Below are 20,713 nucleotides of genomic sequence, written 5' to 3'. Positions count from 1 at the left end.
GGTGTTCCTAATTATCCTTTAGGTGAGTATATATGCATGATAACGTCATGTGTGCAAAATGTTTGTGCATATACAAGGAGGAAGCTTTTTTAGACATTTTAATGAATGGTCATTAGCGTCGATAGCTAGTTGATCACTTGTGTTGAGCCAAAAAACTTGCAGGCTCCATTTTTAGGGCCTATTCATTTTTATACTTTTAAAGGTCTTGCTGAGTGTAGAGCTGAAATTGTGCTTGTCTCAGAGGCTTGAGAGTACAGCAAGGGAAGACGAAGTGTCTCCGGGACGACCACAGGCAACCTGGCACTGCCCGGGCAGATGAAAGAAGAAGGGCACAGAGCCAGGTTGGGCACCACAGCGCTATCCAGCCCATGGTTGACGATGGTCACATTCCACCAGAACCTCCCAACACTAACTCCCCGGGGAACTTCCAAGCAGCAGAGCAGATCCCAACAGCCGAGGATTAAAGGAAAGGAGAGATTCTGGCAGGAAGAAGATCTTGTGGCCAAAGTTTGGAGAACAGATGTGTTACAAATGAAATATCACATTAAGCCTGGGTTATTTCACCATTTTTATTACAGGGAAATTTGTGAAACTCATATTTGAAATAAAAGTATGTGCTACAGCTTAATCATTTTTTCATACATTATTTTGTATTTTCAAAATGTCTTTATTGTAAACTGCACAGCATGTGCCGCTGTGAGCACTATCCCCCGTACAGGAACTATGAATAAGAAGCCTTTAACCTGGGCAGAAAATACATTGTTTTTTTTCCCCCTTGTCGTGTCCGGCAGTTTAGCAAGCAGGATGTTAGTCTGGGTGCTTTATTGTGCCAACACTTTTATTTTGCAAAGTGGAGCTTTGGATTTAAGCTCCTCTTGTTACTTGAGGTATACTCTTTATTAATCATTTTTATGTCATTGCGCCACAAAGCCGGAGCTGACAGGGGCGGTTAGTGGGAAAGAGATAGAGAGAGAAAGTGAGAAAGGAGAGAAAGGGGTAAGAGACAGAGGAAGTAGAAAAATAAATAAATACATAATAAAAATAAAATAAGGAGGGGGGTCAGAGAGAGAGAGAGAGAGACAGGGAAAGAGAAATAATACATAACAAACAGTAGAACAAAAAGGAAAGAGTGATAAAAGGACAGCTTCTGCATCTTGCTGCTTTACACCGTATCATCACACCAGCTGCTGTATCTGAAAGATAAGATCCAGGGACACACACAAACAGTATACACACAAAAAAACCAGTGGTACCGTTATGACATGGGAATATGCTTGTGCCAGTATCTGCTTCTGGAATTAAATACGTTAATACCAACGAAAGAAAATAAATATATATACATAAGCAGACCACCAGGAACACTGTCTAAATATCGCCGTACCCGTATCTGCATCTGAGAGGAGGGAGTGGAAGCCACACACCAACTTTCACACATACTCTCACACACACACACACCCAGACAAGGAGAAAGAGGGATAAAATGGGGGAAGAGAGCCCTAGACTCTCTTGTGTGTGTGTGTGTGTGTACATGTGTGCGTGCATGTCTATGTGTGTGTGCATTCTAAGTGTATGTGTGTTGATATGAAAGTGTGTGTATGTGTGTGCGTGTGCATATGTACGTGTATGTGTGTGTGTTTATGCATACGTGTATGTGTGTGTGTACGCATATGTGTATGTGTGTATGTTTGTGTGCTGTGAGTGTATGTATGAGTGTGCAGGTTAACATGGAATGATTCCCAGTGAGTGTGCGAGGCCACAACAACACCGCCCTGGGGCCCCCAGACGGCCGGGAGAGCTCCGACGGGTCATGGACCCAGCCGCCCCACAGCGGCCAGGTACCCGGGCCCCCCGCCACCGTATGGCTGCGCGCCCACCCCAGGAAGGCAGGGGGGGAGGCACCGGGTGCCCCCCACCGGCGAGCACGAGCCAGGAACCCCACGGCCACAGGCCCGGGGGCCGGCCACGCAGGCACGGACAGAGCCAGGAGCCCGGACCACCCGCACACCCCGCGGGGGCCCCGCCAGCCCCGGGGAGACCCGCCCCCCCCCCATTGTTTTTAAGTCGGTCTTAATGAAATAGTACCAGTTTCAGAGGGCATTAAGTTGAAAAATACACAGTGAAATATCTAATAATAATAATAATATCTGAACATTCAAACACAGCATACAACTCAGTTTGCAAATTTAAATTTTATTTTAAAGAACTGTGTAATTTCAGAGCCAAATGCCGTGTGCCCACAAATATTTGAATTATTATTGTTTATTATAAATGCCAAATACATTCCTGGAGCCTTCGATTTAGCATACACAGTGCCCTCTACAGGATCCTGTCGAAACAGCATCTGCTTCAACCTCGTTCACGAAATATGCGTTTTTTTCACAAAACGTTTTTCTTTATAAATCCCAAAATCTTCCTATAAATGTTTGTATGAATGCTTACCATCTTTTTCAATCAGATTTATAAATGAGTTCCCCGATTAATCTGTTTACATGAAAACATCTTAATTGCATTAAGGCATGTAAACGTAGCCACCTAACAAAGATAAAGATAATGTTTATTGTCATTGTCACTTGGACAACGAAACTGAAAATGCAATTCAAGTCAATGTGAGGTATAAAAAGAGTAATAAAATATTACAAAATATACAAATTGCATTGAATACTGCATTGACTATACCGACTGCACTGAATAACCATACTGCACTGATTAAATATAAGAAATGAACTGTTATGTTTTGCATTTAGCGCCATGATTGCTTTGGGGAAAAAACAGTTTTTCAGGCGATTTGTCCTGGTTTTCATGGCTCTGTATCTCTTGCCTGATGGCAAAAGCTGAAAGAGACAGTGATGTGATGAATCCTGTGAAATGTCCAAAGCTTTTTTCCGGCATCGGGAGGTGTAGATCTGTTCCAGGGAGGGGAGAGGGCAGCCAATCGTTTTCTCCGCTGCCCTGATGACCCTGTGGAGAGCTCTCATGTCTGAGGAAGTGCAGCTGCCGTACCACTCTCCATGGAACAGTGATAAAAGGCATGGAGCAGATTTCTGGGGAGACGGTTCTTTCTGAGGATTCTCAGAAAAAACAGTCTCTACTGCGCTTCTTCAGCAACTCCTTAGTGTTCTTAGGTAACTTGGTGACTTAGCAAACTGCATGTTCCTCATCTCCTCTGTATGGACCTTAGAGCTGTAGGGAACTTGTAAATTCTAAAGGGTTCACAAACTTCTAAGCACCATTGTTGTTTTATTGTATGCATGACCATTGGCTAAGATATGTGATCATTGTTTGGCTGTAGTGGAGGCTGACTGATATTCTGCAAAGTACTCAATTTCAGTAAATCTGCAGAGTGTCCTGCTGAGTGATTATAAGGGGATTGAATAATGTTTATTGCATCTGTATTCCACAGACGGCTATGAAGAGGGCAGGAGGAAGGCCAAAGAGGCAGAGACGATGTCTGACCTCCAGTCTGAAGCAGAGGTGTCTAGGCAAAGGCCACCAAGGTGTAAAAGGTATGTCAGTTTGTGTCACATCACTATTACTTTTCCCGTTCACACGCTGTTTAAAGTCTTGTTTTCTATTAAACTTCACTGAATTGAATTGGTACGGGTCGAGGTTTGCCTTTTATTTTACACAGTTTTCCATTAAAGGTTCAAGGTCACTTTATTGTCATCAGCAGCTTCATACATGTACAAAGAGTGATGAAACAATGTTTCTCCATGGACCCAGTACAACATATAGTAACATATAGTAACACTTAACATCACAGTAACAGGACGTGCAAGGTGCACACAGGCAGTAAATAAATAGTGCAGAGATATAAACTTCGTAAGTAAGTGCAGTTGCTCATGTTTGTAACCCCGCAACTGCACCACCTTTTGCAGTAATCACTGCCAACAAGCAATCTCTGTACTTCACCATGAGACGTCTGCATTTGCCAAAAGGTAGTTTGGCTCACTCCTCCTGAGCAAACTGCTCAAGCTGTCTTAGGTTTGAAGGGTGGCGTTTCCACTGCAATTGTTAGATTTTTCCATAGATGGTAAATATGATTAAGATCTGGGCTCATAGAGGGCCATTTAACAATTGTCCAATGTTTTTTTCTCAGCCATTCCTGAGTGCTTTTAGCTGTATGTTTTGGGTCATTATCCTGTTGGAGGACCCATGACCTGTGACTGAGGCTGAGCTTTCTGACACTGGGCAGTATGTTTCACTCCAGGATGCCTTGGTAGTCTAGAGACTTCATTGTGCCCTGAACAGATTCAAGGTTCCCTGTGCCAGATGCAGCAAAGCAGCCCCAGAACAAAACCGAGCTCCTCCATGTTACACAGTAGGTATGGTGTTCTTTTCTTCTAAAGCTTCATCTTGCTTCTGTAAACAGAGCTGATGTGACTGGCCAAAAAGCTCCAATTTTGTCTCACCAGTCCAAAGGACATTCTCCCAGAAACTTTGGGGCTTGTCAAAATGCATTTTGCTGAATTCCACTCTAGCTTTTTCATGTTTCTCTATTAATAGTGGAGTCCTCCTGGATTCTCTTCCACGGAACCCATTATTGTTCAAAAGGCGACGGATGGTGCGATCAGTAAGTGACGTACCTTGATCTTGGAGCTCAGTTTGAATGGTTTTGAATGCTTTCCATGGCTCTTTCTACCATCCGCACTATCCTTCTGATCAACCTGGGTTGCATTTCCTCACAGTTTTGTGCAATGACCTCATGCTGCCATCTTGGGGCATTGCCAGTCTTAATGCATTGTCAGTCTTAGTGCATTGTCAGTCTTGGTGCATTGCCAGTCTTGGTGCATTGTCAGTCTTAGTGCATTGCCAGTCTTGGTGCATTGTCAGTCTTGGTGCATTGTCAGTGATATTTTTTTTTCTTTGTTTTAACTGCACATTCTGTAGTACATTATAAATGAAAACAGCATCCCCCATTTATGTGGCGCAGATCCTGTGAATAAGAAGCTGTCAGCCCTGTGTACATACCCTGTACATTTCCTGGGCTCCCATATTAATCATAAACTTCAGATTTTTTATTTATTTTTTTGGGGGGGGAGGGGCATTTGGTACCTGTTGACAGGACTCACACACACACAGTCATTCACATACACACACATCCGTCCATATTAACATTAGATTGTACTCATTTTAATCTAATTGTGGAATGCAGGCCTTAAATGATTCATATTATTTCAATAAGGCCTCCCTTTAGGGGTATAGTCCATGCTTTTACGTTTGTGTAAATCAAACCAAACAAAGGACACGGCCGCATGACCCCGCGGCGCCGAACAAAGAAGCACTGTGGGACATACGGCGGCATCCGAAACAGACTGAGGAAACGAGCACATCGCCCGCCACTGCCCAGAGTCCCGCTCGCAAACGTCCAGTCTAAACTAGGTGACCTAAGAGCGAGGTTGGGGTTCCAGCGCGATGCAAGAAACTGCAATATACCATGTTTCACGGAAACGTGGCTGACCCCCCTGGTACTGGATCTAGTGGTGACTCCGTCGGACTCTTTCTCTCTTTTTCCTGTTTCATAACTGCTTGCTGTTGGTCATTTAGTACTTGCTCTTTGTCTATGAAACTATGTCATAAATAAAAAGGACATTTAATCGAAATATTACATGCTGATTTTTTTCCTGGTTAAATAAAATCAATACAGCAGATTCTTTTATACACACACGACTGCTTTTTTTGTAACTTAATTATGCCATCTAACACGATAGGTTCTCTGTCATAAGAATATTCCAATATGTTGGTTGAGATTATTTAAGCGGTACATCAACAATCCTTGTGGGGGAAATTAATGATAATTAAACTTTGACAAACAAGGGCATAGCTGAAAAATCAGTACACTGCTAGTGAGTTACTGGCAATATAGCATAGACATTTACTAGTCAGTTGTGCTAAGAATCAGCTAAACTGAAATGGAAGGCTTGTAGTATAAGGGAGAAGGTGAAGGAGAATGTTTTATGTGTTTTAAGTTGATTAAGCAGGGAGGAGCACTTCTCTTTCTCACATAGTAAAGGTTCATTCTCTCTTCAAATGATTGCTTGCAAATTTAAGGATCTAGGAAATTAGCTTAGTCTACTGTTGCAATGATATACAGCTGCAGACTCTTAATGGCCTTAAAGAGCAATTCAGTGAGACTGAAGTCCTGAGAGGTGTTCTCAAAGTCATTAAATCAGGAAACTTCATAGACATGCTAGTACACAAGGATAAGCTTAAAGGCTTTTTACAGTCCCATTTAGGGGGGCGAAGTAACACGGAACTATTCCAAGAGCTCATGTGCGCAAATCAGAGTGACAATGAAACACCACAACAGTTTTTGTACCGAGTCATAGGCCTCAAACAAAAGATCCTATTTGCTTCTAAATATGCTGGCACTGAATTGAAATACCATGTGACCACAGTCCAAGACATTTTCCTCCACACAGTATACCAGGGCCTCGGCCATAAGCATGATGACATACGTCGAGAACTTAAACCACTGCTTTCAGACAGCAATGTGTCTGATGAGACAATCCTAAAACAAATGATGAGGATAACAAACACTGAGAATGAAAGACAAAGACGCCTAGGGACAGTTGTGTGGCAGAGACCTGTAAATGTGCAGAGAGCGCAGCTTGAAGTTGCAGCAGCGCAAAACAACAGTACAAAGAAACATGGTTCAGATCAAGAGCCCAAAGCTGAAGTGCTCCAACAGTTAACTGAGAGAGTGGAGGAGTTAATGAAGAAAGTTGAACAACTGCAACAGCCATTGCAGACCCAACAGCCACGGTCTTGCCACAACTGCCCAGGTAAAGTAGACCAACAGAAAGCCAAATCTTACAGCTGTGCTAAATGCCTTGAACTAAACCACCCAGGTTGCACGCATTGCTTTTACTGTGGTGAAGAGGGCCACAGGGCAGTGGGTTGTCTGAAGAAACCCAAGTGTCAGGAAAACGTGAGCTGATTTCTGCTGTGGGACAGGCAGTGACCGGGCTTCACCTTCAGTCCCAATTGTGCCCACCTCACACTACTGAGTGCGACACAGAGGGCTCAGACACCAATAAGACTAAGCCAGCTATAATGAAACATAGGCCAAAAGACCACAATGAGCAAGCATTTCCCCAATCCCCTCTTCTCATACCCAGTCAAATGAGTAGGCGCCTGGTTAAGTTTATAGGTGCCAAGGCTCTTGCACGATGTAACCTCAGTGGGTTGACAGTCGATGCACTGCTAGATGCAGGAGCTCAACTGAGTATGATCAACAGAGGTTGGAAGGAGAGGTACCTACCAGACGCCCCGGTGAGGCCTCTCAGTGAAATATGTGATGATAAGGAAGAGCTGGAGGTCCATGCTGTAAATGGAGACTTTCTTCCTTTTGATGGCTAGGTCCTGATCACGGTCAGCTTGAGCGCTAATGGCAGCTTCAGCGAGCCCATCACAGTGCCTTTTCTTGTCTGCAGTGTTCCGCTTGATCACCCACTACTTGGGTATAATTTGCTAGAGGAAGTGGTTTAGAGTCAGCCAGGGGAACTTGTCCCAGCCCTTACCATGCTTCTCTCTGATGCAATGTCAATGCCCTCTGAGAAGCCTGAGCTGTTAGTGAGCTTCATTCATGCTGGCAAATCCTCCAGACATCAGGGGCGTCACATAATGCTATGTCATCCAATCTTAGTTTAACATTATCTTAACGTATCCTATCTTAATCTTATCTTATCCTAAGTACTTGTGAGATCTCTCACCTAATTATTTGCAGGTTCTATGAAAAACCATTTACATCACACAGATAGCCCATCTCCACAGCCATCTCTAGGACCCTGGGGATGGCACTCAGCTGGTCCAGCGCATCACTAGGAAATATCACCTCAACTTCATCAACCCAATTCTCACCATACGAGTAGTGAGCCTCTGAGTTTTGAGTCCTCCCCTACTTGCAGATGTAAATTGCATTTAAAAATTCATTCCAAAACTGAATACACCAGTGATAAGTAAAACACTTGGCCTCATAGGTCATTTTAGGGCAATTGCTTAGATAATAGTCATGCAACTTATTGAATCTTTCCATTTTTTCAAAAACAACAGTAGGGGACATAAATGGGGGTGTCGGACCCGTAACCAGCTGAGATGAGGGGGCTGCAGCCTGTGCTGGAACCTGATACAGAGAGGTGGGCTGGAGCTGAAGATGGATGTGGGGCTGGACTTACAGGTGAGAGTATGCGTAGTGACGGAGGAGGAGAGTGTAAAAAAAGATGGAGATGGAGAGGAGACAAAAGAGGATGGGACTGGTGACGGAACTAAGAAGTGGAGGAGAAGGCGGGTGAGCAGGGCTCAGGTTCTGACACTGATGGAGTGCGACACAGGATTGATTGATTGATTGATTGATTCCCTTTTTTGCTGTTGCAATTCACCATGTCACTAGTCACAAGTACCAGCGAAAAGCAGGCCATCAACCCGACCATACATACACAAACATTATAGGGGGGCAGACAGGTCAGGAAGACAGCGGACTGTAGGAAAACTCAGAGAAACAGATTACGTGAGGAGAGTGGAGGTGAATAAAAAAAACAGCCCCCAGACTGTACTCCAGTAGGAAGTACAATATAGGAACAGAAAAAAAAAACACCTCAGCAATAAGCACATAGTCACCACATCTCACAACACTAAAGTCGAGACTTGCAACAGGGGAGGGGAATGGGGAGGTGGAGGTAGTCCAGCATAGACAAACAGCCGTCCGTTCCTGCAGCCAAACGGCGCTGTACAAGGACCCGTTCGTTCACGCTGGGGGTATGAAGCGGCGAAGGCGTGGGATGGGGGTAGGGTGTCCTTGTGGTTGGGGGAGAGGAATGCAAGAGAGTCTCACTGCCTTGTTCTTCAGGGGGAGTTGTTGAGCTCAGCAGAGGCCTTGGCCAAGGCCCGTGCTGATTAGGGGGGAGCCAAAAGCAGATAGAATGGGGTTGTTTGGGTTTTCAGGCGAGAAACTGTAATTTCGCAGTTCCTCTAATGTCCATGCTGGTCTCCGCCATCCAAAATCCTTTGCAGAGCCGTGAGCCTCTCCATGATGTTATCAAATCTGCGGTCCATAGTCACGGTGATGTTATTAAATCTGCGGTCGTTAGACACAGTGATGTTATCCAGTTTGCGATCTATAGCCATAGTCTGGGCGCCAACAGCTCTGCCAAGTCCGTCAATCATCCCGGCCAGCCTAGTTGGGCTTTGAGCGGCTGTCACCGTTTTCTTCAATTTCCGATAAGTCAGGGCAATGCCTAATCCAATCAGCATCAGACCTGTAATCATGGTTCCGAATAGGTAAATGTCTTCGATGTCCTCCACGGAAAGAGCTGCCAGACACACGACCCTCCACTTCTCCCATCCGTCCATCGTGTAGCCAGCTGCGTATGTTCCTGCAGAACAGTCAGGTTCCCCTGAACCTGGGCTTCTCGTCGAGAAGATGGTGTCAATTGCGTTGAGAGACCAGTTGATCAAATCCATAATTTCCTTAGTTTTGAAGAGCAGGGCTGAGAGAGTCTCTCAAGTATAGACAGTAAGACAGTAGACTAGACGAGACGAGAGAAGCAAAGCAGGGAAGATAAGGGGAGGGAGAGGGAGAGAAGTGCGTCCGCCTCCGATGAGAGCTCAGTGAAGGATGGTTGCAACCTCGTCGTCACTCTGGGTGAGATCCTCACACGGGATCTTCTCACCCACCTAGGTTGAGTTGAAGGGGTTTACCAATTTGCTGTTACGGAAGCGTAGTAGACTCTGTAAATTTTTTGTAAATGGTCCCTTTTGTTTTTTACACCTCTTTCCACGTCCTGACCGGCCTCCCGCTGTATTTCTACGGCGTCCTGAGCCCTACTGACCCCTGCTGGTTGCCACCGGGGTGGGAGTAGACGCAGTGGCGGCAGACATGGTCATGGAGCTGGCTGCCGGCGGCCCAGTGCGGCATTTCCTCTGACGGCCTCCACTACTGGTACTGGTTCGTCCTTTGGGATTAAAAAGACAGGGGACAGCACATTTAATTAAACTGAATCCTTATGTCACTCTACAACAAAACTACATCACACACATCACAGATATCACACTTGGCAGTCAGTATTGCACATTGAGAAAAATTCTGTCATCTTATTGGATACAGGAAATATAGGCTTTGGAGACTTATGCGCTGGTCTTGAATTGGGCCGCCTGCGTTTCAACAGGGGAACTTGACCTATAAAAACACGACAGTTGGTGCACAGATTCCCTGATATGCAGAACAACAGCGAAAAACAACGCTGGAAAGGTTCATGTGCACCAAATATAGTGTAGCAGGTGTTGATTAAATGAAATCTAATCAACATTATTAATTATTATTAATTCACTCAAAATCTGTATGTTTTTCTGTTAGTAATTAATATGTATATCTGTTTATGAGAAAAGAAGGGGAGAAAGTTTCATTTCTTGATGAGTTCTGTGTGCGTCGCTGCTGTGACGTCATTGACGTGTTGCGCGCTCTTGCTTCAGTCCGCGGGAGGTCTGAGCAGAGCGAGGTATGCGTTTTGTTCAGTCCTGTTCGAAAATGTGTAAAAAGAGAAATAATTACTATATATTTTATCTATGTATTATTGCGATAGATAAATGAGTTATGCGAATATGTTGTCTTTCCTTAGAACCGAATTTAAAGTTGTTTTACCTGCAAAAGTGTAGTTTTAATCGAGGGAATGCAGTGTGTCGTTGTCTGCGTAAAAGTTGGCCTGTGAAGCGTGACTGCTGATTTTTCTTCTGTGTGTGAATGTTTAGCAGGAGCAGGCAAGATTGCACAACGGATAATTAACTGCATGTTTTCTACTTATGCAGGTACAGTTTTTTATGTATTTTTATGATTTCGTTATATGTGTTCAAACTTAAATTGGTTTTATGTTTATATAATATGCTGGAAACTTTGATTGTATTAAGAAAAGTGTTATATACAAGATATATTTTGCAGATACGGTCATGTTGTACTGAAGTGATTACTAGTTACTACTATTTTCTTTATATTACAATTACTTCTTGTAAATACAAATCCTCTGTATTGTGAACTCTTGCTTCAGTCCGCGGGAGGTCTGAGCAGAGCGAGCAGGAGCAGGCAAGATTGCACAACGGATAATTAACTGCATGTTTTCTACTTATGCAGCGTAAAATACAACTGATCCAGCAGATTGACTCCGGTGTTTATTTCACAACATACAACACAACGCAGAGGGGTAGCCGAGCCAGTTACATTGGTGCCGTGACCCGGATCCTTAAGAAGGATCAACGTCAGATTGACCGCCGGATGTTGCTGAGTACAGCATTCTTCGTTCCGCGAATTGGGTTGAACCCTTTTCCTATCTAATCTGCTGGAGAAAGGTACAAAGACTATCTTTTTTTTCCCAGTTTGGAGAAGAAAAAAAAAAAAAATATATATATCTTTTTTTCCATTGTCTGATTGTTGTAAATGATTTTGTTGCAATGTCGTATACCTATGTTATGGATGATATGGACATTGGTGGGGGGAGAGGCCAGTTCTTGAGAGATATGGCTCACACACCTGGAGCTATGGGTACTGCTGACTCCCCAGTGTTTTGCTCCACACGCGTAAAGACTGAACGTCAGGTTCCCAGGTCAGATACAACTTCCACTGATTTAAGCTATCTCATTACACAGTTAGCTCATGAAATAGGACAGTCAATTTCGGCACAGCTAATGAAGGGAAATGAGAAGGAAGCAAAAGTAACAAACAGCCAGAGTGTAGGTTTAGAACCACCTTCAGCTGATTCTCATTCACTGACCATGACCGGTGTAAAATTGGTGATGCAGTCTGATGTGAAAGAGCCGCCAAGCTTTCGTGGAGATGACACGGATAAACTTTCTATCCACGAATGGGAAGAGCAAGTTGATGTATATCTAAGGAAGAGAGGTGTGCCCACAAAAGAGCAGGCTCAGGAAATGATGTCACGACTTGGAGGGAGAGCAAGAGACATAATCAGAGTCACATTACGCAGTAACCCATCCCTAAAACCTGGTGAAGACCCGAGAGTTATTATCGACATTCTAAAGCAGCACTTCAGTGAACTGACGTATTCTGCAATGCCACTTGCTGACTTCTATAGTACTCTACCTACAGTGGGAGAGAACGCAATGGATTACTGGATTCGTTTGAATAAAGCGGTTGACGTGGCAGAAGATTGTTTGAAAAGGCAGGGCCGCAACCTTGAAGATCCAAGTAAAGAGGTGACGATGATGTTCGTCAAACATTGCCCGGATCCAGCTCTCTCTGCCGTGTTAAAGTTCAAAACGGCGGATAAGTGGAAAGCTAGTGAGATTCAGGAACGCCTCGACGAGCATCAGACACAACTGAGGATTCAGCAACAACGGGCTAAATCAAGACGTTCAGATGTAGGGAGATATGCTACTGCGAATGTACAGGCTGCTGCAATTGATGAATCTATCCAGGTGGGTACTTTAGCAAGTCCACAAAATCAAATGGAAGCTGTGGGTGGTGTTAGTACATCGCCTGGTAGTACCAGTCTGCAGAACCTCATTGCTCAGCTTGATCGTGTGTTAAGGCAGAACCACCAAGCGTATGGGGTTCAGACCCCATACATGTCAAGTGGACCTCAGCCATTCCGAAAGCCATGTAGAGTTTGCGAAGCCACTGACCACTCTACTGCAATGCATTGCAGACGTGATGGATTGTGTTTATCTTGCTTTAAGCCAGGACATTGGAAGAGAGAGTGTCGCAAACCAAGATCTGGGGCCAGTGGTCCTGGTATGCATACGAGCCAGGGGCAGCCGTCGTTAAACTAACAGACCTGCATATGGAGAGGGGATGTGTGGGTGGACAAAATCAGACCCTCGACCAAAAAGATGTTGATTGGGAGTTATGGTATGAGAACACAACCGCAGCTAAATCTGAAGGTGTTCAAGTAATCGTGCAAAATTCACAAAGAGTTGAACTATTCAGTGATCTGTTTTATGCCCCTGTGATCGTGAATAAAACATTTCATGTCAAAGGGATGTTAGATTCTGGCTCCATGGCTTGTACAGTAAGTGAAGACACTGCATCTTGTATGCTTAAAAAAAATGTAATCACTCAAGACAAACAGTTGAGTGAGCAAGTCATCCTAATCGGTTGTGGGGGTCATCAAACCCACCCTAAATGTGCGTATGAAGTGGAGATAGATGTGTATGGTACACAGTGCATTGTTCCCATTCTTGTTGTTCCAGGGCAGAAGGATGACCTCATCCTTGGATCTAATGTCATAAAGTATCTCATGCATGAGATGAAAAGCAGCAAGGATTATTGGAGGGTGACTGCTCAAAACTGTGACGTGTCAGAGGGCTCCGACACTTCTCTATTTCTCGATATGATGGCAGGGGTGACAAGATGGCAGGGTGCCGAAATCCCTAGTAAAGTCGGGACTGTAAAGCTGACTCAGGCTGTAACACTCTTGGCTGGACACGAGCATCTTGTGTGGGGTAGACTGCCGAAAAACATCCTTTTGTCCCCAGGAAGCACAGTGATCGTCGAACCCACATCTTCAAAGTCCATGCCACGAAATATTCTAGTTGGACGGGTGATTACATCCATGTGGAGCGATGGATATATCCCCATGAAGATAATGAACCTTTCTGGTCAGCCCGTAACTTTGAAGAGGAATTGCAAACTGGCTGATGTGTCACCCTGTGTGGCTGCTGAAGATTTCACAGTTTTCCAGAACACCAGTCAGGTAGAGACCAAGGATCAGTCAGCAGCATATCCTCAATCAAACTGTGCGGATCTTGAAAAGAAGCTCGCAGAGGTTGGCCTAGAAGGAATAGATATCAATTTCTGCCAGATCAGTCACTCCACCCAACAGGAGTTAGTTCAGCTTTTAATTAGCCATAATGACATTTTCTCAAAACACGCTTTGGATTGTGGTGAGGCAAAAGGTTTCTCTCATCGCATTCGCCTGATTGACGAACGACCTTTTCGCCTTCCTTACCGTAGAGTTCCACCAGCCCATTACCAAAAACTGAGGCAAGCCCTGACAGACATGGAAGATCAAGACATAATAAGGAAGTCTACCAGTGAATTCGCTTCACCACTGGTAATGGTCTGGAAAAAAGATGGCAGTTTGAGAATCTGCACCGATTTTAGGTGGCTCAATGCCAGGACTCTAAAAGATGCGCACCCACTCCCGCACCAGTCAGATTGTTTGGCGTCTTTGGGCGGGAATGTCTATTTCAGTACTATGGACCTGACTTCAGGTTTTTATAATATACCTATGCACGAGGAAGACAAAAAATACACCGCATTCATCACACCACTAGGTCTACATGAATATAATCGCATGCCACAAGGCCTATGCAATAGTCCCGCTTCTTTTATGCGGATGATGCTGAGTGTTTTTGGCGACCTTAACTTCACCCAGCTATTGTGCTACTTGGATGATCTACTAGTATTTGCAGCCACTGAGAAGGAAGCTTTGAGTAGGCTAGAAGTAGTATTCCAAAGACTCCGCCAGCACAATCTGAAGCTGAGCCCAAAAAAGTGTCACCTTCTGCAAACTTCTGTGAGATTCTTGGGGCATGTCGTCAAAGGGGGTGGAGTTGCTGTGGACCCAGGAAAGGTAGAGGTGATCTCCCGCATGACCACGTCTGACCTCATGGAAGATGACAAAATTACTCCTTTAGCAAAAAGAATCAAGTCCTTCCTGGGAATGATCTTTTATTATCAGCATTTTATAGCTAACTGCTCTGCCATTGCTAGACCTTTGTTTGTCCTCACTGCTGGTCAAAAGAGGAAATGTAGGGGAAAGATCACCAAACTGGCTGGTACCTTTAGAAAATTGAAAGCCTCTGACTGGACAACAGAGTGCGATACAAGTTTCAGCACTCTAAAAGAGAAGCTGTTGAACTGCGCAGTCTTGGCGCATCCGGATTTTTCGAGACCCTTCATCCTGTCTATAGATGCTTCATTAGATGGGTTGGGGGCGGTATTGTCTCAGATACCCCTGGGTGAGGACAAAGCGAGGCCCATCGCTTTTGCAAGCAAAACGCTTACTACCTCACAGAGACGATACCCGGCTCACCGTCTGGAATTCTTATCCTTGAAGTGGAGTGTTTGTGAGAAGTTTAGTCATTGGCTTAAAGGAAACACTTTCACCGTATGGACGGATAACAATCCGTTGACATACATAATGACTAAACCAAAATTAGATGCCTGCGAACAACGCTGGGTTGCAAAGCTAGCCCCTTACGCCTTTGAAATACGACACATAGCGGGAAACAAGAATGTGGTGGCTGATGTACTTAGCCGTGACCCTTTTACGAAGACGATCAGCCATAGGTTGCTCAGTGAACAGTATGACAGTCTGCTGTCAGAGGCTGAAGGAGTTAGCGAGGAAGGGATCCAGGACACATTTAGACTAAAGGTTTTATGTCACCGCCAGGAATCAGAGACTGACCCAAGAGAAATTCTTCCAGTAACTTGCTCAGGTATTTGTAATGCTGGTGAAGTAAATGCCCTCTGTGAAGCACATGACAACTGGGAACTAGCAGCAGAGTCCAGAGCAGTGCAGTTGATCCAGTCTGTTCAGCAGTTCGCATCATCAAGTCTGGACACGTTATCGGAACTCTCTATGCAGGAACTCCAACAAAAGCAGGAAGAAGACCATAGCATAGCGGTGGTTGTCCCTTTTGTGGCTCGCAAAAGAAGACCTTCCAGACATGAAAAAGCAAACCTCAGCCCAAGTGCACTCTCTCTCAGTAAGCAATGGGATAGACTTACATTTCTGAATGGTATACTCTATCGAGTGACCAAAGATCCAATGAGTAAGCAGAAGCGATACCAGTATGTGCTTCCCCAAAGTCTTAAGGCTAAAGCTTTGAGTGGCATCCACGACCATGTGGGACATCAAGGTCAAGCAAGGACGCTTTATTTAGCAAGGCAGCGGTTCTATTGGCCTAAGATGGAGCAAGACATTAAGTCCTATGTTAAACATTGCCAAAGATGTATTCTCGCCAAATCACCTGAACCATCTGCTAGAGCCCCATTGGAGAGTATCATAACTTCAGCACCCATGGAGCTGGTATGCTTGGATTTTTGGAGTGCAGAGGACTCTAAGCAAAACTCTGTCGATGTCTTGGTAGTGACGGACCACTTCACGAAATTGGCCCATGCATTTCCGTGTGCCAATCAGAAAGCTAAGCAGGTGGCCAGAAAGCTATGGGATCAAATTTTTTGTGTTTACGGATTCCCTGAACGTATACACACAGATCAAGGTGCTAATTTCGAGAGTGGTTTGATCGCAGAGTTACTTAATTTGTCAGGAGTTGCTAAATCGCATACAACAGCCTATCATCCAATGGGCAATGGAGGAACTGAACGATTTAATAGGACCCTAGGATCTATGCTGCGTTCTTTGCCATTAAAAGCTAAACATCAGTGGCCCCAACAAATTCAGTCCCTAACGTTTGCTTATAATGCCACTGTGCACGAAACGACTGGCTTTCCACCCTTTTACCTTATGTTCGGCCGCGTGCCGAGACTTCCGGTAGACGTGATGTTTAGGCAAGTATTGCGAGACCCCATGGTAGTGGACTATAGTAGTCACGCCAAGACACTGCTCTCTCACCTTCATGAGGCAGCATCCATCGCACAAAGGCATTCTACCAAAGAGCAACAAAAACAAGCTCGGGGTTATAACAAAAGAGTAAAAGGTACCCACTTGAATGTTGGAGATTGTGTACTGATTGCTAATAAGGGAGAGAGGGGGAGGAGGAAACTTGCTGATAAGTGGGAGGCAACCGTCTACGTAGTCATCAACCGGAACCCTCGGACACATACCTACATGGTGCAAGATGGAAAAGGGGCTACAAGAGTTGTACATCGCAATCTCTTGTTGGACATTAGTTTTTTACCTGTCCAGATGGAATCTGGAGGGACCGGTAATTCACATCTTGATGGAAGTGATGATGAACGGGGGTCAGTCGCCCACTCACAGCCCCAGGATCTTACAGATTGTTTGGAGAGTGAAAGTTCAGAGAGACGAACAAGTCTTTGGGTGCTGGATGACACAGAACGTTCCCTGGGTCAGAGCTCACAAAGTGAAACTGGATCGGTACAGTTCTGTTCTGAGGGAGAACAGCAGAGCCAAGGTGATGATTGCTCTGAGAAGCCCTCTGAGGATGAAAGTCCTATGACAGACCTTTGTAATAGTCAGACGGGCTGTTTCAATTCCAATAGTGACAGAACCACTCCCATTATAGAGACAGGAGACATGTCTAAACTTGAACAACCTAATCAAGAGACTGGAAACATAGCCACTCTGGGTGTTGAAAATACTCAAGAAAGAGCCACACGTGCCGGTAGAGTGGTCAAAAAAAGTCAATCGTCTCATTGAATCTATGGCTCAGAGACCGTTAACACTTAAATCAATTACAACCACATTGGGTAGAAAGTCCCAGTCATTACTCACCTTGTTTTAGAGTTATTTTATTGTTCAAGTTCATATCCTCCGAGATTTTCTTTTGACACAGCTCAATCCCTATGTTTATGAACCAATTCGTTTGATATGATTTATAGATGTGATATAATTGACCAAAGATTTGCGATTTGAAACCTGGTATGGTGTAACAGGCATCATTTTATTCTGGGAGGGTTTTAAGGCCTGATCACCCTTGAATTTCTCTCAACCTTTTTAGAAGGTAGCGTTTTTAAGCTGAAATAGGTGGAGACAATTTGGTTATCTTGGTCAAATGTTTCAGTGGAACTGATTAAGTTGTGCGATTTTGGTGAATTCAGAAGGGGGTGAATGTAGCAGGTGTTGATTAAATGAAATCTAATCAACATTATTAATTATTATTAATTCACTCAAAATCTGTATGTTTTTCTGTTAGTAATTAATATGTATATCTGTTTATGAGAAAAGAAGGGGAGAAAGTTTCATTTCTTGATGAGTTCTGTGTGCGTCGCTGCTGTGACGTCATTGACGTGTTGCGCGCTCTTGCTTCAGTCCGCGGGAGGTCTGAGCAGAGCGAGGTATGCGTTTTGTTCAGTCCTGTTCGAAAATGTGTAAAAAGAGAAATAATTACTATATATTTTATCTATGTATTATTGCGATAGATAAATGAGTTATGCGAATATGTTGTCTTTCCTTAGAACCGAATTTAAAGTTGTTTTACCTGCAAAAGTGTAGTTTTAATCGAGGGAATGCAGTGTGTCGTTGTCTGCGTAAAAGTTGGCCTGTGAAGCGTGACTGCTGATTTTTCTTCTGTGTGTGAATGTTTAGCAGGAGCAGGCAAGATTGCACAACGGATAATTAACTGCATGTTTTCTACTTATGCAGGTACAGTTTTTTATGTATTTTTATGATTTCGTTATATGTGTTCAAACTTAAATTGGTTTTATGTTTATATAATATGCTGGAAACTTTGATTGTATTAAGAAAAGTGTTATATACAAGATATATTTTGCAGATACGGTCATGTTGTACTGAAGTGATTACTAGTTACTACTATTTTCTTTATATTACAATTACTTCTTGTAAATACAAATCCTCTGTATTGTGAACTCTTGCTTCAGTCCGCGGGAGGTCTGAGCAGAGCGAGCAGGAGCAGGCAAGATTGCACAACGGATAATTAACTGCATGTTTTCTACTTATGCAGCGTAAAATACAACTGATCCAGCAGATTGACTCCGGTGTTTATTTCACAACATACAACACAACGCAGAGGGGTAGCCGAGCCGGTTACAATAGCAGCCTGCTCAATCCAAATGCTGACATCAGGAACTGACTATTAAGTAAAATCATTTATATATCTTTCAATTTCCATAAATTGCATTATTAGTATTAGGGATTGCATCTTCACTCTCAAGTTATCGAAACTAGGATTTCTGCTTTTTCTTTTTTTTTTTTGTGATCAAATTTTAATTGGAGATTTTATAACAAAGAACACGACGGAACAGAACAAAACACACTCGACCCCCCCCCCCCCCCAATACACTCTGAGACAGCACCTCAAAGGAAAAGAGACAAAGGACCAACAGTGGTCACCGGCAGCACCCAGCCCCAAAGAGTGCAGCTAAAAACTGAGGAGAAAAGAAATAACATACTTAAATCAGTAAGAAATGTCAAAATTAGGAAAGTAAAAATCAAAACAAAAAACAAGGAATACGGCCTCAGGACGTGACCCACAGCCAGTCCTTTACCAGCTGCACGTCATGGAGCCAGCTCTGGATCGTAGAACCAGACGAGTTGTTAATCCAGGCTGCAGAGAGTTCCAGCAGAAGCAGATCAAGGAAGGTGGACTTCCAAACAGTGGGAATGGCATGATCAGGAGACTTCCAGACAGTGGGAATGGCACGATCAGGAGACTTCCAGACAGTGGGAATGGCACGATCAGGAGACTTCCAGACAGTGGGAATGGCACGATCAGGAGAAACAGGTGAAAGGACAGAGCAAATCTGCACAGCGGGTGAAGAGGAAGAAGCAAGGAAAAAGAGATATTACAGGCCCTAAGCATGGACCTCAGCTGGAGGTAGAAAAAGTATGAGGAAGAAGGAAGATCGAATGTGACCTTAACCCCAAAGGACGAACCAGCACCAGTGGTGGAGGCCGTCGGAGGAAATGCCGCACTGGGCCGGCGGCACCCAGCTCCATCACCGTGTCTGCCGCCACTGCGTCTACTCCCTCCCCGGTGGCAACCAGCAGGGGTCAGCAGGGCTCAGGACGCCGTAGAAATACAATTCAATTCAATTCAATTCAAAAAACTTTATTTGTCCCCGAGGGGCAATTTAAAAGGCACAGAGGAGCAACGCACACAAATAACAGTAGTAACACAACAAATGACACACACACATAATGAACTATGAACAAAATAAATAAAGCTTAAAGTACAGAGGCAATAAGATGCATGATGATGAAAGTGGGGAAAAAAAAGAGAGAGATGAGATGAGAGATCAGAGGAGGTCTGGATTGTAGGGGGAGGGGAGGTGGGAGTGTGAGGTGATAATGGTGGGTTTGGGGGGGTGTCAGGAATTCAAAAGAAGGACAGCTTTAGGAACAAAGGTGGCCCTCCTCCTCTGTGTCCTGCAACCGGGACATCGGAGCCGACGTTTGGAGGGGAGCCACTCAAAGGCAGAGTTCAGCGGGTGTGATGGGTCTTTAATGATTTTGAGTGCTAGCCTGTGTGTCTGCTGGTCGCAGATGTGTGATATGGATCTCAAGGGCAGACCAATAATCTTAGAGCACATGCTGACAGTGCTCTGTAGCCGATTTCTGTGCTGCATGCTGGTGGAATGGAACCAGCAGATGATGGAGAATGAGATGACATTCTCTATGAAGGAGTAGTAAAAGGACCGTAAAATGTCTTTCCTGACTCCAAAGGAATTGAGCTTCCTAAGGAGGTATTGCCGCTGATGACACTTCCTAAGAATCTCCTCTGTGTTGGAGGAGAATTTCAGCAGATGGTCAAAGATGGTGGCCAGATATTTATACTCCTGGACTAGCTCTACTGGTTTACCATGGATGAAGGTGGTAACTGCTGCAGCCAGGTCTCTCTGCTTGTTGGAGTAAGTCACGTTTAGTTCCAGACATGAGGTGTCACACCAGCCCACAAACTTCTGCAGAGCGTGACCATGGTTGTGTGAGGGGCCTGACAGCAGAGTCAGGAGGATGGAGTCATCAGCGTACTTCACCAGATGGCAGTTGGGCTGTGTGTTTCTGCAGTCATCCGTGTATAAGATGAAGAGCAGAGGAGA

General features: G+C 44.4%; 1 long non-coding RNA gene across 1 annotated transcript; it reads left to right on the top strand.

The window, feature by feature from the left end:
• Positions 1 to 10,276: 10,276 nt before the first annotated feature.
• On the top strand, positions 10,277 to 18,525 carry LOC140582312 (uncharacterized). The gene is made up of 3 exons (XR_011985243.1): positions 10,277 to 11,334; positions 12,092 to 12,420; positions 13,195 to 18,525. It is a non-coding gene; the product is annotated as an uncharacterized lncRNA (long non-coding RNA).
• The last annotated feature ends 2,188 nt before the right edge of the window (positions 18,526 to 20,713 follow it).

Source organism: Paramormyrops kingsleyae, chromosome 24 (genome assembly GCF_048594095.1).
Source record: "Paramormyrops kingsleyae isolate MSU_618 chromosome 24, PKINGS_0.4, whole genome shotgun sequence".
NCBI classification, from domain to species: Eukaryota; Metazoa; Chordata; class Actinopteri; order Osteoglossiformes; family Mormyridae; genus Paramormyrops; species Paramormyrops kingsleyae.
This window is presented reverse-complemented; position numbering and strand designations above follow the sequence as displayed.